General features: G+C 48.9%; 1 protein-coding gene and 1 long non-coding RNA gene across 3 annotated transcripts in view; one reads left to right on the top strand and one right to left on the bottom strand.

Moving 5' to 3' along the window:
• Window positions 1–291: 291 nt before the first annotated feature.
• On the bottom strand, window positions 292–2,583 carry LOC123651416. The gene is made up of 2 exons (XR_006740114.1): window positions 2,448–2,583; window positions 292–1,503 (listed from the first exon to the last, which is right to left on the bottom strand). It is a non-coding gene; the product is annotated as an uncharacterized LOC123651416 (long non-coding RNA).
• A 163-nt stretch (window positions 2,584–2,746) lies between these two features.
• The window catches only part of KLF3 (Kruppel like factor 3), a 34,031-nt gene continuing 19,520 nt past the window's right edge, over window positions 2,747–17,257 (top strand). Inside the window, exon 1 of one of the 2 annotated variants that reach the window (XM_036418653.2) lies at window positions 2,747–2,786. The gene's annotated coding sequence lies outside the window, so the exon portion shown is untranslated. Of the gene's footprint in view, window positions 2,787–11,783; window positions 11,803–17,257 lie in introns of those variants that run through there. The other variant, XM_036418646.2, reaches the window with a different exon arrangement.

Below are 17,257 nucleotides of genomic sequence, written 5' to 3'. Positions count from 1 at the left end.
TGTTTAGGTTGCATTTTAGAAAAGGCATTCTTATTCCTTTGTTCCCTTTCTCACCGTTCAGCCATGCTACCAACAGAATGACCTGCACTACACTAGGGCAATAGGCTGGCCCAGGATGGTAGCCAAGGCGTGGGTAGTGATTGAGGAGACCCAGGATTCAGCTAATAACCGGGCTGTGACTGGCTAGGGAGGGGAGGAGTCAGGGAGGACTTCAGGCAGTTCTGGTTTGGGCACCTGGGGGATGGGAGGATGGTAGTGTCCTACCCTGGATGCAGTCTTTTTTTTTTTCTTCACAAGATGCGCTTGAGCTGCCTCCCACAGGGCACTGAACACCACGTGTTCGCTAATTAACCCTTTGGATGACTCTTCTCTGCCCTCCCCCACCCTTCATGTCAAGGCCAGTCCCACTTTGTTCAGATGGACCTATTTCGAGCTTCTACTTTGGGTCCACACCCACATGAACAACGTACAAAACATGGTTTTTGTGCTTTAGGCTTTCAACACTCTGTCCCTTGAGTGAAGCCTCTATTTTTTGAGCCCCTACCATGAGCCCAGAAATGCAAAAACAATCCCATCAGTCATCCCTAATAAAAGCTTTTCAGCTAATACAAATCTCAGGCATCCAATCAGACATTTAATGATGTCAGTGATCAGTAAACTGCAATTAATAATTGACACAAGTTTGACTTTTCTTTTCTTGCCTTTGTCTTTTATTCATTTCTTTAAAAAGCTCTCAGCTCTTTACATTTTAAAGATTCATCTTGTGAGGCAGCACGATGGCACATGAGTCAGTGTCAGTTCTGGGTGTTCTCCGTGTGGGCTTTTACGTGCATTTTTTTTTTTTTAACAATTTGTAATTTTACTACTTGGGGTTGCTGGTACTAACTTTATATTACTGTATAGCTCGATGATGATGAGGCTCCGAATATCTCTATCTCCGCGTTTTAAGTAGTACCATGCCTGGATGAAGCATCAAAGTGAGCCGGGTGAACTTAAAGGGCCTTTCAAACATCTTGAAGCAATAACAAGTCATAGACTGAAGCAGGGCGTTTTTTTTTGTTTTTTTTTTAAACATTACACAGGACTAAAACAATTGAACCAATTTGTCCTTTGTTCTTTTTTTATTTAATTCTTTATTACATTAATACTGTTAACACACACACACACACAAATCTCCAAAAGCACTGAACTAGTACCATGCTATCCAAAGTCCTCCCAATGGCCTGGCTTGGCCTGAACGCGCGTTTCCGCCGACCCGGTACAGGGAAGGCCACGGGGTACACTTGGGCTGGGTCCCAGGGAGGCGACGTGAAATGACGGGGGGGGGAGGTGCAGAGTCCTCTGCTGCCCCGAGTTCTCCCGCGGGAGCGGGAGGGAGGACCTGGCCCCAAGTTTGCCAAGTTTCCTGGCAGGCCCGGCTGAGCAAACGCCGCTGCTATCGGTCTCCTTTGCGCTCCAGGGCCAGGCCTGGCCCGTGGGAAGTTTGCTTCGGGGTCACCGGGCCTTCAAAGCAAAGCCCTGGGAGGCGGGGTGCGCCACCGGGGCCGTCTATCTGTGGGGTGGGCGACGAGGGGGACCCCGCGCCCCGGCCACAAAGAAAGGGGGCGCGCTAAGAGCGTGGGGAATGACCTTGGACACTCGGGGCCACTTTAGGGCTGCAGGCACCCCCACCCCCACCCCCAATGCCCTCCCTTTCCCCGCAACTCCTCTCCGCTCCGGCCCCGGTCCCCCGCACCGTCCCCACGGATGGTGTCCTTTCTGCTTCTCCTTTAAGAGACTTGGATGCGCTCGGCCCAGGAGGGGCCGCTTGGCCGCGGGGGCCCAGCCCTTCCCGCCGCGCCCGCCCGCCCGGGGCCGCCCTGCCCGCCGGGGCCGGGAGATGGATGGCCTCCGCCGGCCCGGGCCCCCGCCTCCGCTCGCCCGCGAGCCCGGCTGTGTGTTTTGGAAGCGGCGCAGCGGGTGGAAGCCCGGAGCCGCCCGGAGCGCGCAGCGCCCGCCCTTCCTTCCCCCCGGGCTCGGGCGCGGCGGTCCCGGCGGGCGGGGCGCGGGCGCCGGGGCGGGCGGAGGGCGCGGGGCCGGGCGCGCCGGGCGGAGGGCGCGGGGCGGGGGCCGGAGGGCGGGGGCTCCGGGGCGGGGGCCGCGCCGCGCCTCGCGGGACAGGTCGGGCCGGCGGGGCGGCGCCCGGCCCCGGGGAAGAATGAGTGTCTGTGAGGCCGGCCCCGGGTGGCGGGGCGGGGCGGGGCGGGGGCGGCGCGGGAGGCGGGCGGGCGGGGGTGGCGGGGGAAGGGCGCAGGGCGGGGTGCGTGTTTGCGCGAGTGACTCGGCCGACCCCTCCGGCGGCTGCCTCCACCCAGTGGGTGGGGACCCGCCCAGCCCAGCCCGGGCGGCCGCGGGCGGCTCCCCTCCCCTCCCTGACCCTCCCACCCCGGGTCCCAGCCTCTACTTACCCCGCCAGCCCCGGGAGGCTCGCAGAGCGAGCGGCGCCGGCGTCATGTGACGGCCCCGAGCCGGTGCCAGGAGCCAGAGGGGAGCCGCGAGCCGAGCCGCGCGCACCGGGCCGGAGCCGGAGCCGGAGGAGCCGCAGCCGGAGGAGCCGGAGCGCAGCGAGCGCCCCGCGAGCCGAGCCGCGCCGCCGCCCGCGCGCAGCCCCGTCCCCGGCGCCCCCGCCGCCGCCGCCGCCGCGCCCGCCCCGGGGCGCTGACACTCCCGCATTCGCGGGGTTCGGGCAGCCCCAGAACCGGGCCTTTATTTCTTAATCTGCAGCGCTCAGCACTGCACCTCGAAAAAAGTAAGTCCCCCCTTTCCCGCACCTTGCCTTCTCGCCCGCCTCCGGCTTGCCCCCCTTTTGGGGGGGGCTCGTCCGGTTTCCTATTTTTAAATGGGGTGCTCTGCGAATGGGTGTGTGTGTGTGTGTGTGTGTGTGTGTGTGTGTGTGTGTGTGCAAGCGCCCATGGGCTCGGGAAAGTGCAACAGCTCCTCGCAGCCGGGGCTGGGGGCGGAGAGGGAGAGACCAGGAGGAGGAAGTCCTCGGGTTTAGCTGCAGAAAAGTGTGGGATTGGAGGGGAGCCACCATGAGGATCCGGGGGTGCGGGTGAGCGAGGCCGGCGGCAGCTCCCCCCGCCGCGGTGCCGGCGGCGAGGGCGCGGGCGGGCGCTCACCTGTGTGGTCCCCGCTCGCCCGCCCCTCGTTCGTTCGCGATCCCCTCCAAAGCCCCCTAAACCTCAGCGGTCTCCGCGTGCGGCGGCGTTGTTTGGAGGAAGGTAGCGCCGAGGCCGCGCTCCTGCTCCTGCTCCTCCCCCTCCGGGCCCCCCACCTCCCCCCCTCCCGCGCCCTCCCCCTCCTCCCCGCGCTCCGCCCGCCGCCCCCCTTCTCGGACGGGGCGCGCGGTGGCTCGCCCGCCGCCGGAACAAACTTGGAAGAGCCTCCCGGTCCCTCTCCGGGAGGAAACTTGGGGCCGCGGGGACTGGAGGCAGCAGCATCCCGTTCTGGGTCCCGGGTCCTGGAGCCCGGGAGCTGCCCCGGCGCCTGGATCCTTGGGGGCTGGCCGGCTGCGGCGCGTCCTGCCCGGGGCGCGGAGAGAACCTGCCGCCGCGGCGCCCGGAGCCGCGGTCGCAGCGGGGCCGGAGGCGGCGGCCGCCTTAGGCAGCTCGCTGCCTGCAGTTAGGGACCGAGCCGGCCCGGGACTCAGGATGGATCCCCGGTGGCTTTCCTGGAGATCACAGATAATATACCTGGAATTGTCAGAGCCGCTTCTTTGGCAGATAACCGGGAGAACCTTTTTTTTTTTTTCCTTCAAAATTTCCAAGAAGACAAACACTTGCGTGCTAGGAGAAAAGCATGTGCATGGGACTTGTTTTGAAGAAGACAGGTTCAACGGAAATTGGAAATTGCACACCTTTTTGTATTTTGCTAACATAAATATTTTGCACTGAATTTTTTTTTTAATTACTCAGAATGTATTTTTTTTCCCCCCACGGAGATCGCCAAGACACTTTAGAGATATGTCCTCACAAGAGTCTGGTATTTGAGGGGGAGAGGGGGAGGAAAGAGTCTGTGTATTTAGGTTCTGTACCTGTAATTATTAGCAAAATCAAGGGAAGCATAGGGTAGTTGTTCATTAAAGGTTTTTCCACAGAGCAATTTTGTGATGTCCTTTCTTTGGAGTGCTTTATGTCTGAATCCGAGGGAAGACTTCCTTTCAGGGGGAAAAAAACAAACAATCTGATAGCATTGCACTATCCAAAATTGTGCGAGTATTTTTTTTTTATTTTTTTTTTTAAGAAAGTGAAGGTATAGTAAGTTTCTTCCGGCTTGAAACATGGAACATGCTAGTTGACCTTAGGCTGTTAACAGAAACCTGAAATGAGATGTTTGATTAATTTAAACTCCCCAGGGAAACATCTCAATTTCTACAGTCGGGGTTTGCTGCAGAACCATTAGAAGGAAAAAAAGTAATGTACTATTAGTAAGTTCAATGAAGAGACTCTGTAAGGGGCATTTGGCTTGCATGCAGGAGAATGCAAGTATAAAAATTCTAACTTGACAATAACAAAAGTAGCTGCTTAGACTGCAAAACCTTGTCATATAAAACGGCAACATAGCTTGCAGAAAGGTTGCTTTTTTTCCCCCCACAGCAAAGTTTCCAATTAAAACCCAATCTTGTGATTGCTGTAAGGAGACTGATGGCTTTTTCTTCCATTCTTTTTTAAACTCGAGTTAATGCCTACACAGAAATTCTTAAATCTCTGATCATGGAAAGCTGAGTTCAGCAGTGCTAACAAAATAAAGAGAAATAATGGGAAAAGGAATAGGAATGGATTTGACTACCTTAAAAATACCTAGAGGAAATATTTTAGCCTATCTTATAAAAATTGATACTCTGTTCATTGATACGCAGTGCTACCGATTGTGGAACAATTTTGGGTTATGCAATGTCTGTAGCAGAATCATATAATCAAAAGGTGTATTTCTGCCTAGCGTGTACAGATGTGCAGCTGTGTGCAAAGATTTTTATAATTATGCAGCTGAAAAGGCCTGAAAATGTGAGGTGACCAGCTGTCCACACTTTTGTCTTAGAATTTAGTCATGTGGCTAAGGGACACTTTTCAGTTGTGTGGTATATAACCCAATTGTAATCTGAATTCTTAAAACAGCAGTGTTTTATCTTCATTTTCCTACTGATGCTCTGAGGCTGAATAATAATTATCACCCCAACCCAGAATTTGATCATGGCTAGAGACCAGCCTTTGGGATGGGGGGGATGTAGAGACAAAAGAAATCGGTAGGGAGACTGGTGTTAATTGGGAAGGTCTCTCTGCTGCTGGGATATGATAAAATCCCATGTTCACTTACGTTGGCTGCATGTGGAAGCTCCTATTTGTAAATAGGGCAGGTCCCCTGTAAAGAGCTGGTGTTATTATTCACACCCATAGAACAAACACCTCCACCCCCCCTGTTGTTGTCTTTAAAAACTCCAGCTGCTCATGAATATAGGGTCAGGGAGGGCCGGCTAAATGTTTCTCTGTGCTTTCTCTCCAGCACAGCCAGCAGAGCTGTTTCCTGTTCTTTGTTTCAAGGCTGGGGTTTGCGTCATACATTCCAAGTGGCATATGTGTGCTCTTTCCTGTTTCAGGCTGTTTTCTGGTAGATCAGTAGCCCGGACCAGGCCTTGGTCCCTGCCCCTCAACTCCCTATCCCCACCCAGGGAGTTATCATGTCTCTACACACTTGCTATTGCTTAAGATGCCCGCGTTATGTCATAATGAGAAGTCAGTTAACCTTTTTACATACACCCTTTTGCCTCCAGTGTGTTTATGTGGGTGAATAAAGACTTTTACCTTTTTAAATGTATCCTTGTCAGTTGTGACTTGAGACACGTGTGCATATTGACTAGAAGTGCAAAGGGTTTTGTTGTTGGTTGGTTGGTTGGTTTTTATTATTTTTGAGGTGCATCGGGTGTTTGTTTTGAGATAGGCATTTTGCCCTGTAGCTGTCAATTCTGGTTCAGGATTACCACTCAGAGTTTGGAAGACCTGTCCTTTTCTGAGAGAGATGGCCCATCCTTGTTCACGTTTAACAAGGGATGTTCAAGGCATCGGAAGCCATTGGATGGAGAACTGAAGCAGTCTTGGCAGCCTGCTTGAAAGTCTTGCCTATGTTAAGGAACAGATCTTTAGAAAAAGTATTAAAGCAAAACAAGATATATTGGGGGGAGGGGAAATCCCAGGTTCATGTCTTTTTTAAGACAAACACTTGAGTACTAGGAGAATTTTTTTTTTAAGGACAAGGATTTGACGTTCTTCTACATCTGATTTCCAAACTATTTTAAGAATAACCAGGTCAAAGAAAAGGAGAACTGGAAATAGGAAATTCATTTCATGATAGTTTGGGAAAAAATTTTAATCTTATATTTTGAAAACAGGAGAATACTCTTTATTTTTATTGTCTTTACAAAAACAACTTTCGTACCCCATTTTTTCTTTTTTTGTATATTCTGCCAGTTGTGGTTTAACTATTTAAGACCTATTTGAACAAATTATTTTTCTCCTGGTTCTTCAGAAAGAAGGTTTTAAAAGAAATGGTTGGAAAAGAAAACTTGGCAAGTTTCTTCTTTAAAGTTCTTATTTTTGTATTTTCTTTAAAATCTAAAGGAATTACTTAATATTATTTAATGGAATAATTAAATAAGGCAGCCAGTTAGGCCATATTCTTCCAAAAGTTGATGATAGTAGTACTTTGGTTTTAATGTTTCGTTCCGCCACATTTTTGCCTCATGGATAAATATACAATATGATATAAAGAAAACTACGGGAATCTTAATAGTAGACTACTGATGACTTTCCTTGAAAAAAAGATGGGAGTTTTGGAAAGTTTCAATAAGATTTTCCTCTTCTTTGGATGAAGCAAACTTGATTTATTAGCTGACTTGTAGGACAAGAGGCCTTTCGACTATAATTCATACGTAACCCACATTGAGGCAAGATTTTTGTTTTGTTTTAGTTCCAGAGTTGTTACCAATCCAGATAGATTTGATAGATTGAGTTTTTTGGTTTTTTTTTTTATTTGGCTTACCCCAAATCATTCTTCCCTCATTTGTGGGAAGAGGGGGGTGGTTAATAGGGATTATAAGGAGCTAACGTATTCTACCAGGAAAAAAAAAAAATCTGCAAGCTTCTAAATGCTAAGCTAAACAATAGGGTAAATGGTAACAGTCTGAATGATACTATAATATAATTATTGAAAAAGGGATTAATAATTTTATCTTATTACCTGCTTTGCTAACATGTAATACTCTAGTCAAAAGTCATCTTGGGAGTGAGGTGGAAAGGAAGGATTATGATGGTTTTTAGCATTCCCATTTTTTAGCATTCTCATTTTCCAGACCCTGTTTGTCCTCTGAAGCAGAGCTGGAGACAGGAAACCAGACAGCAGTCTGCCCCGATAGGGGAGAGCATTGTCCAAAGGAGGTCGCCCTCCTCCCCTCCCCACCCCCTGAAACCCCACCTCTTTCCTTGAAATTTAGCAATAATGAGAGACATCATGCTAGAGACACCATTTCTGAACCAGAACAAAGACTGTTTTCTCTCAAATTAAAATATTTTATTTATATATCTCCTCTTAACTAGCTGTGTGCTTTTCCTGAAAAGTCACCGTCATTCATTGGACCATTTAAAAAAATTATCAGTATGTTTTGTACCCATCAGTCAGAGTGTTTAATAGTAAAGTTCTTTTTGAAACTCACTCCCCCCCCCCCCCCCCCCCATCTAATGTTTAGGGGAGCTGGAGACAGAAGGTAGAAAGTTAAGTGGCCCTTCAGCCCATGCATTCCTTGTCACCCTGATTCTGGCTCTTGCCCTGATTTCCACGAAGCCGGTGTTTTCTGAGGCTGCCCCTCCTCCCAGGGGGACCCCGAAGAGCCCAGGTTAGCTTGAGGCATGCTCCAGCTGGTGACCCATCTCTGGCAGGCTTAGGATCTCCAGGCATGCCTGGAGCTAGTCTCAGCCCAGGTCAGTGGAGTGCGGCCAGAGGCCGGAGGTAGACCTAGGAGATCCAGTGGAAGAGGAGGTGAGTGCATCTACCCTGGAGAGAGACCTGGGAGTCAGGTGTGGGTGTTTTCTCCTTTGGCCTAGAAGCTCTTTATACTAATTACCGTCCTTTGAGTCTAATCGCTGAAATCCACTCCTTTATCTGCCCCTGCACTTTATACCCTGGTGCCTTCCAAAGCACTGCGCCCCACAAGGACCTTCACTCGCCAGTCCAAGTTCCTGTTCCACTTGGTTCTCCACACAAGGGAGTCATTCTCTCCCGAGCCTCCAGGAGTTCTCGCCTTGACTTTGTGTTTTAGGTTCGAGGAGATGAGTTTTCAGACTCGTTTCACTGGGTGGTGACAGCTGGGAGAAGGTCATGCGGCCGTGGCCCTTGCCCTTCATTCTGTCCTAGCCTGCGAGAAGTACAGATCGACATCCACTCATTTATGCATCTCCCAAGTGTTCACTGAACACCTACTCATTAGAGCTAATCTCACGTTGTGAGCAGTCCTCCTCCTTCGTTGTGCCACAGGATGGAGCCCGTCCAGGGTGCTCTAACCAGAAAGGCGTTTTGAAATCTTAATTGCCCGCTGGACCCTCCCTTGGCCCTGCCAAGCGAGCATGGGCTGGCCTGTGTGGCGCTACACGCCCCAAGTCCCACACCCTCCGTCACCGGGGAGTGACCCTAACACGAGATGATTTCACTCAAAAGTCGGTCCCAGGGCACAGACCGAAGCAGAACAGAAAGAGCCCCGGTCTGCAGGCAGACACACTTTTGCTCTTGGCCTGCAGCTCCGAGCAGCTCTGCACACTTGGGCGAGCCATTTCACCTCTGTTCCTCCATTTCCTCATTTCTAAAATGGGGATGAGGACCTGACCCTTCCACCTTTGTACAGTGATTATGAGGATTTCCGTATTTACTTGAGTCAAGCTGCCAATTTTTCTCCGCAGTTTTATGGACCAGTTGCAGGTGCATTGGCTAGGAAGAATAATAGCCTAATGTAGGGCCTCCAGAATTCTTCTTTTGATCTTGTGTCCAAGCCTGCACTCTGCGAGAAGGTACCGGTAGGCATCAGGGACCAGTTGGGAGGGGCCGAAATCGCGGCTACTGTAAAGAGAGACACTGTCCCCCAGTGCCCTATGCCCGGTGGACAGATCTGTTCGCGGAAATCGCTATCCCGCTATTGCTGTTTGTGGTGTGACGTTGTCCTCTGCCCGAGGAAGGAGAGAGGGTGCCAAGGTCACCAGCCTTGAAGTCAGCCTACTTTGGGTCCAGATCCCAGCTCTACAGCTTAGCTGCTGTGTGACCTTGGCCAGGTTACTTTGCCTCTCTGTTCTGGTGTTCTCATCAGTAAAATGGGAAGGTCGTAGCAACTTCGTGGGCTTTGCATGACACAGTCCTTGTAAAGAAATGCACCTGCAGATGGGCAGCCATAAGGTGGTGAGGATCCACAGGAAACCCCTGGCTTTCCTTGGTCAAGGGAAGTACGCTTTAAAAAAACAACAAAAAAAAAACACCTAGTGTTTTTGTTACACGTCCACCATTCCCTCCTCCTCGTGCAATTGCCTCTTCTCTCTCTCTCTTTTCTATTTTAGGCTCTAAAACAGCGTAGAGACCTTGACACTGGACTTGTTTAGAAGATCTCTCTGGGGGTGGGGGAATAAAATATTCTTTGAGGATGAAATGGATAAGGTATCTGGAGGACCCCTAACGGGCAAGATTAAGGTTAGGAGCAAAAGCTTTTTCTTTTCTTTCTTTCTTTTTTTTTTTTTTGAGAAGTTTAGTTTCCTTTAGGGTTAGGTCTGCTCTGCCTCATCCCCATTCATTATGGAAGGGAGATTCCAAGTGCATTCAGAGGGAAGAGCCAGTGACTGTGGAACTCTCACCATGGACTCAGGCCTCTTACATTGGCCCCTCGTGCCTGACCCAAAAAAATGTCCTTTTGTGGACAAGCCTCCTGTGGAGGGAGCCCTCTAAGGGAGTCCTCGGGTGCTGGTCTGAGACCGCCTTGGGCAGGTGAGAAGGCCCAGCCCGTCTAGGTGAGAAGGCGGCCGCGGAGGTGCCAGGCAGCGGCTGCACAGAGCGGGGAGGGCCCCGAGCTGGTCTTTGAAGAATTGGGAGGATTGAGATAAGCCGGAAGGGGAAGGGGACGGGGCATTCCTCGCGGGTTGCCCAGCATCAGGGCCAAAAGTGAACAAAGGCGTGGGGGGTGGGAGGCAGGGCGGCCAGCAGGAAGGGCGCTGGTTGGTAGAGGGGTGCTGAGCATGGGCTCTTGAATCCACTCCCCACGCCCGCCCGGGGGAATCTCATTGGAGGGAGGGAGGTGTGTGAGCTTAGGAAAGACTAGATGGATGAGAAGAGGGCTTTGAGAAATATAGGAGGGCAGGGCATGGGGATGGGTTGGAGGTGGGGAGGCCAGCGGAGGAAAAAAAACAAAAACAACCTGGTAACAGGGTCCTGGGGCACTGAGGGCTCGGCTCTGGGTGGCAATGCAGAAATGGAACTAGAGGTTTTCATGCTGAAGGACCAGGAAATCAAGCACGTGGGAGGTGGGAGGTGGGAGGTGGGGGGCAGCCTGGCAGCCTTTTCAAGGCAGGCGTGAGGAGGAGGACTTGGTCTGGGGACATGTTGAATTAATTCTCCCTTCCATAGCTGTGCTTCCAGTGCTTTTTCTCCTTCCTTTTTGTTTACGTTGAAGGAGAGGGCAGTATTGGCTCGTGGTTCCCATCCCAAGGCTCCGGAGTGCTGTGAGATAGACTTCTCACGCAGCCCAGGGGATTGCCACGACCCTGACGATTCTCTCTGGTTATTTTTAAGGTTCCAGCCCTCACCGCTGAGGCCAGAGTTTCCAGGAACTAGCTGCTGGCTGGAGCCAGTTGGTCCCTCCCAGCCTCCCACTCCCTGCAGGGTGGGGCCCCATGGGTGGAGGCCCCTGAGGGCGGAGTGGGGTGGGTCTCCCAGGATAGGGCACCGAGCAGCCTGGCCTCACACAGCCCTTCTGGATCTGATTATATAACACTCCACAGAAGAGAACAGCCTTTCTAAGATACAAAGATGCGTGCCCAGCAGGATTACGCATCATGGGAATTTCTCAATGGGTCTTGGGTTGCTTGCCCCTTAAAAACTAACCTACAAGGTTAGAGAAGGAAAACAAGTGTGTAACCTTAGTATTGAGCATGACTAGGGTTTGCTAAAATTCCTTTTGAGACAGGTATGGAATGCTGCTAACCAGGTGGCTGTGAACTTGAGAGTTTACCTGGCCCGGGTCTGGGTTGGGTTTCCCCACCCCCAGCCCTGCACGGCTGGGCCTCCTCCCGGCTAAAGTGTGGGGATTGGGCCTGGTGGTTACCTTTGCACCTGCCCTTATTTACATGCAAAATCAATTGCTTCACTCCGTCTTTCCGAAGTACAGGGCGTGGGCAGAATCTTATCTGAAGCCATGTCCTGTTTGGACAAGTTGGACTCGCCCTGGCAACTCTCCATCGGGTGGAGCCGATGGGTGGAGGCAGGAAAAGTAAAATTGGGCGGCTTGTTAGCCGAGAGAGGAGAGAGGGCGGATTGTTTGCTCACCGGATCATTATATTTAATCTGAAACTAAATAATTAACTTCTTTGCCATTTACAAAACATTTTGATGCAAAATAGCTAATTTACGCGAGGGCCCAAGATTTAGAAGGACTCCGTGGATTTTTCTTTTCCTCCCCTTTTCAAACCAGCTAGAGGAGGCCGAGGGAGGTGGAAGCCCTCCAGGGGCATGAAAACGGGACGTTTCCAGGTAGGTGCCGGCCTTCGGCTGCTCTGGAAAGAGCCCCCAACTTCAAAAACGCCTGCTTCCATCTGCTGCCTGGCCAGAGCAGCTGCCATTAAGTATTCAGCTCCTTGGGAGCTTAGAGGGTTTGGGTACAGAAGGGAAGAAAGAAAACTTTCTTTGGAAAGGAAGTGTAGCTACAGGGATGTCGCCTGCCTGTCCTGGTCCTCTTCCTGGCCAAGAATCTCTCTCACACACACACACACACACACACACACACACACACACACCCCAAACCCCACAGAGATTGGTTTGTCAGGTTTTCTTTTTCCTTTTCCCCCTGAAGTCTCTTTGGGAAGTAAAGAGCGGGGAGGGGAGGGGGGTAGGAACATGCTTCCTTCTTTAACATCCAAATGCTCCGGAGAGTTAGAAGCTGGGGGGAGGGCGGTACTTACAGAAGATGTGTTGATTTGATGGTACTGTTTTTCTTACACCTGGCTGAGGTCAGCTAGGAAACAGATTTGCTTGGAGGGAGGGAGGGGGTTTGGAGCCTTGGGTCCGGTCAGGCCGGGTTGGGAAGGATAAAGGCAGGGACCCTTTGAGAATATAAGGAAAGAAAGATATGGAAGAGCAGGCATAACAAAAAGATGAGAAGGGAGAATGTCCGAGACAAATCCTGCTATGTCACCAAGAGACTGCTTCATACCCATTCTGTTCGCCTTCATATTCTCAATCCCTCTCCCTTCCTCCCTCTTCTCCCTCCCTCCTCCTCCCCCCCCCATACTTCTAAAGAAGGGGCAGTCATTTATAAAGTTGGTTTTGTAATAAACATGCTCTGTCTTCTAGACAAGCAACTTTGAAAGGAGATTTGGTAAATCATAACCGCAGCACATTAAGGGGTTTGTGTGTGTATTTCTAAGCTCTGTGGCACACTGTGCCCTCTTAAAGCACAGAAGACTGAATAGGGTGGTGACACGCAGCTATATTACTTCTGAAACGTCATATAAACGATCCACTGAAGCTTTTTAATACATAATCATGCAGTTTTCCATTTTGGTAAAAAAAAATCTGACCCTTATTTCAACGTCTGAAAAGCTAGAAGCAAAAGTAGGGAGAGTATGAAGAGAAGTGTGTTTCTTCCTTTCAGAGGGAAATCCAGCTGTGTTGGCCCTTCCCAGCAGAATAACGCAGTTGGGAAAGATGACATTTGCTCCAGTTATGGAAAATTATTTTGGCAATAATGGTGTTTCTATATTTTTTCCTTCTAAGCACCTCAATAACTTAAACGTTTTTATAAACCAGTTTTGCCCTTTTTTCTCTCTTAAAGCAGTTTCGTTATCTTGGGATTGTTAAGTTTAGAATATATTTCTGCTAGGCAACATACAACCAAGATGTAAATGTGTTTATGATTGGAAAATAGCTCTAAGAAAAAAACAGAACCACATTTGGGGCCTCCTAGTGTCTGTGATACCCACGTAAAATGGTTAACAGAATTCCGGAGCCTGCTTAAAACCCACTAGGTTTAAAGACCCTCCCTGAAGGTTGGCAAACTCAATGGGCTGCCAGTGTCTTCGAAAACCTGTTTTAGCGCGCCACCTACTGGTCGGACTTAAGATTGCTGCCAGTGTTGTGTAACAGATTTTTTTTTTTGCAGAATTTGTAGTTTTTAAGCATTCTTTAAAAATGATGGGAACATCCCCAGAGTACTGAGTTGCTGGTGGGGAACTAAAGCCACTAAGTTAAGAGACTTCAGTTCTTCTTGTGTTCTGGCTGCTTCTCAGTTCTATGCAAGGCACGTTGGTGACTTTGCAGTCACTCTTCTCTGACGCAAAGATAGTTGGTACTAGTGGCAAAGTGGTCAACCCCAGAGGTAAGCACAGTGGGTACAGGTATATACATGCTTTTCGAAAACAAAACAAACTCTGATGTGTGTTCATACGTTTGATTCTCTTCCTAAGTTTGGTTCCTTTCTAGCTTTGCCTCCCCTCTCGTGTTTTAATGGAAAGGTTTAATTGTAGAATTCACTAAAAGTTGGCCCACTGGTGTATATAAAGCTGTCACATTCCCAGGAAGCCCTTGTATACAGATTAGGGAACATCGTTTTCTCTTCATGCCCTTTATCTTGTCCCCTCTCCTGTGATGAGCACTAAAAGCATAACCCGTCATTTTGCAAGCTACCAAGTAGGGAACAAGGTGCTGTTAGATGTGATTTTGTTCCTAGTGATATTTGAACTTTGCACAGAATTTTTCGTCGTTGTTGTTTTTTAGTCCAGTGATGCATTATTTTAGTTAGAAGTTTCACAATGAGGTATTCTAATCCTCCCATTCCTTCTTCATCTATTAGCTGAAATACTTCTATAATGAGAAATATTCCCTTTGTCACTCCTGTGTTTCTCTAAGGCACCGTCTGAACGAATGGGAACACCCACTGACAGCTCTTTTAAAATAACGGAGTCAGGTTTGGTCAAACAGATGCTTTATATTAGTAGACTTTTCTCTCTCAGGATTGCAAGTCTTGCAGCGCACTGGTTTCCTTAAATTTAGATAAAACATAAAAGTTGAAAGAATGAAAATAACTTAAGTAACGTCTTACAATGATACAAGAACCAGCAGGCTAATGTGTCACACCTTTCTAAATAAATGGACTCGGTGGTCATTAGGAAAATGGATTTAAGGCTTTCTGGGCTGAATGGTGGCGTCAGCATGTGGACCAAAACGAACTCCAGAGCCCATCCCTCACTTCCACTGGGCGGTGCTCACTGGGAGTAAAGGGCAGAGGTGAGGTGAGGAGAGGCCAGGGAGCTCGTCCCGGGCACAGTGGAAAAACCCGGTGCTTAATGAGATCTCACGGCGGACATTGGCAGCTGTGAAATCTTACAGTGACTTTGATCTGGGGGTGTTTTTTTAGGGTGTGTGTGTGTCGGGGGGCGGGGGGTGGTGACCTCTAATAAAGCACAGAGGACTGAATAGAGTGGTGACAGGCAACTCTATGACTTCTGAGACCTCATGTTAGCAAAGAGGCAAATAAATGTCTGATAGTGTTCCAGAAGTTGGAACCAACACATTTTTTAAAATATATTTTATTGATTTTTTTTACAGAGAGGAAGGGAGAGGAATAGAGAGCCAGAAACATCAATGAGAGAGACATCGATCAGCTGCCTCCTGCACACCCCCCTCTGGGGATGTGCCCGCAATCAAGGTACATGCCCTTGACCAGAATCGAACCTGGGACCCCTGAGTCCACAGAACAGTGCTCTATCCATTGAACCAAACCAGCTAGGGCGAAACCAACAAATTTAGTGCTCTTTGTACAGGAGATATATATATATCTCCAAAATTGAGTGCATACCTGTTGATACAAACCATTTAGAGCTTGCTTTGTTTTGTTTTAATTCTAATCTTCTTTTCCTAAAACATTGTGGGAATCTATTTTAGGAAGTAGATTGAAGAGATGCCCATTTACATGTGAAAAGAGTTGCCCCCGGTGAGGGCTAGGATACAATTCATGAGTCTCCTGACCTGGGCTCTTTCCTTAGACACCTGAGAATAGGGGGGTCTTATCTAGAAGGATTTGCATCAAGATACTGTCAGAGGAGTGGGTGCATCATAAGGATTAATCCCATTTAAAAGGCTTGGGGGAGGGGTGGCCAGCCATAGGTCAGGGCTGCTGAATTATCTGACCTCATTGATACAAGCACATATCACATCTTTTGTTTAAGGTCCAGTATAGGACAGCAATTTTTTAGAAACATCTATCGGTACAGCTGCTACGCTGGGAACTGGTGAATAATAGATATCTCAAAGCACAAAAGGGGTTTTCATCCTTCATCATGAAATCGTCCATTTTCCGCTGGTTGTTGGGGTTTGTTCTGGCTGGAAGGCATGAGGGTGGCAGCGCCATTGATTTGAGCGCCCTGGTATCGGATCGTGTTCACGGATCACAATGCATCCTGTGATGTAGGAGAATGGGATTTGGAGTCAGGGCCTTAGGTTGAGTTAAGAATGATATTCATGTGTTGTCCCGAGACCCAGGAGAGGCTTTCTTCAAGGAAGCAGCGAAACACAAGAACAACACAGTATTGTTTTTATGATTGTATGGGGGGATTTCTTAGTATCAACCTTCGGGCACGGGCACAGCAAACCACAGATTACTGTCAGGAGGCGGGGTGGGGTGGGGTAGGGATAGGTAGTTTTAGTGCTAAAACATAGGAAGTAATCGAGAACCAGGGACTGTACAGCTCTTTCAGGTAGAACTCAATCTAGAAGAATCTTGTTCACTTTTCCACCCAAACCAAAGTGATCTATGAAGACTTTGCCTCTAAGGTAAACCGAGCTTGGATAGTACGTGCCTGAAGAGCTCGCCGAGGATCTGAGTCGCAGCGGGGCTGTGATTCCATCACCTGAGAAGTGCAGCTGGGGACTGAGCAGGCCGAATGTTTGGTCCTGCGAGGGAGCAGTTGGCTTTATGTGGACACGTGCTAACAAGCGGACTAGTATAGAACAAAGAAGAAAATACACGGGTAACGAGCAGAAGGTTAGAAGCAGGGGAGAGAAGGACTGAACAAGGACAAGATGCATCTGGCTGAAGAGTGTCTGATTTTCTAGTGAGAAATTTGCAAAAGAACGGGAGTGAATACAAGCTAATATCCTTCACATATAAAAAGTGCTTAGAAAACAGTCACCGTTGGGGGATAAGGGAAGCTGAGAACTCAAGACCTGAATAGGCATTTCTCAAAAGAAGAAATGTAAATGATAAATGTTAATTCAGTAATTAAATCAATTTGGAGTAAACCTAATTGGCCATTTTGATACTAGCAAATTGGCGGAGTTTGTTTTGCTTTGTTTTAAGTGATAATACACGTGGCTGGTAGAAATGTTGGGATTGGGAAGCAGGTTCTGTTTTATTGATGGAAATAACACGGTTTCTTTGCTGGATGATAGATACATCATATGCTTTGGAAAATGTCCATGCTTGTCACCCAAGACTAAAACTTAGTTTAAAAATTAAGGAATTGCAACCTAGGTGCCCAGTAAAAAGGAACAATTTACAGAAATGGATGTGGCATGCTGAATTTGATGGCATGGAACCATGCTTACCGAAAAGAAATATTTTCCTAATAAATTGTCAAGTGAAATTATGGTTACTAAATTCTATGCATACTATAATCCCATGTAAAAAAAATCTGTAAGGAACCCTACCCGGTTTTACTCAGTGGATAGAGCATCGGCCTGTGAACTGAAGGGTCCCAGATTCGATTCCAGTCCGGGGCGCGTACCCATTTGTGGGCTTGATCCCCAGTGGGGGACTTGCAGTAGGCAGCCAATCCATGATTCTCTCTCATCATGGATGTTTCTATCTCTCTCCTCTCCCTCTTCCTTCCTCTCTGAAATCAATAAAAATATACTTTTAAAAAATGTAAGGATAAAAACAAAGATATTAATGATGTTTGGTTCTAGGTTTTCTTTTTGCTTGTCTTTCTGC

Source organism: Pipistrellus kuhlii, unplaced genomic scaffold, assembly GCF_014108245.1.
Source record: "Pipistrellus kuhlii isolate mPipKuh1 unplaced genomic scaffold, mPipKuh1.p scaffold_m20_p_1, whole genome shotgun sequence".
Taxonomy (NCBI): Eukaryota; Metazoa; Chordata; class Mammalia; order Chiroptera; family Vespertilionidae; genus Pipistrellus; species Pipistrellus kuhlii.
Note: the sequence above shows the minus strand (reverse complement) of the source record. Positions and strands in the feature narration are given on the sequence as shown.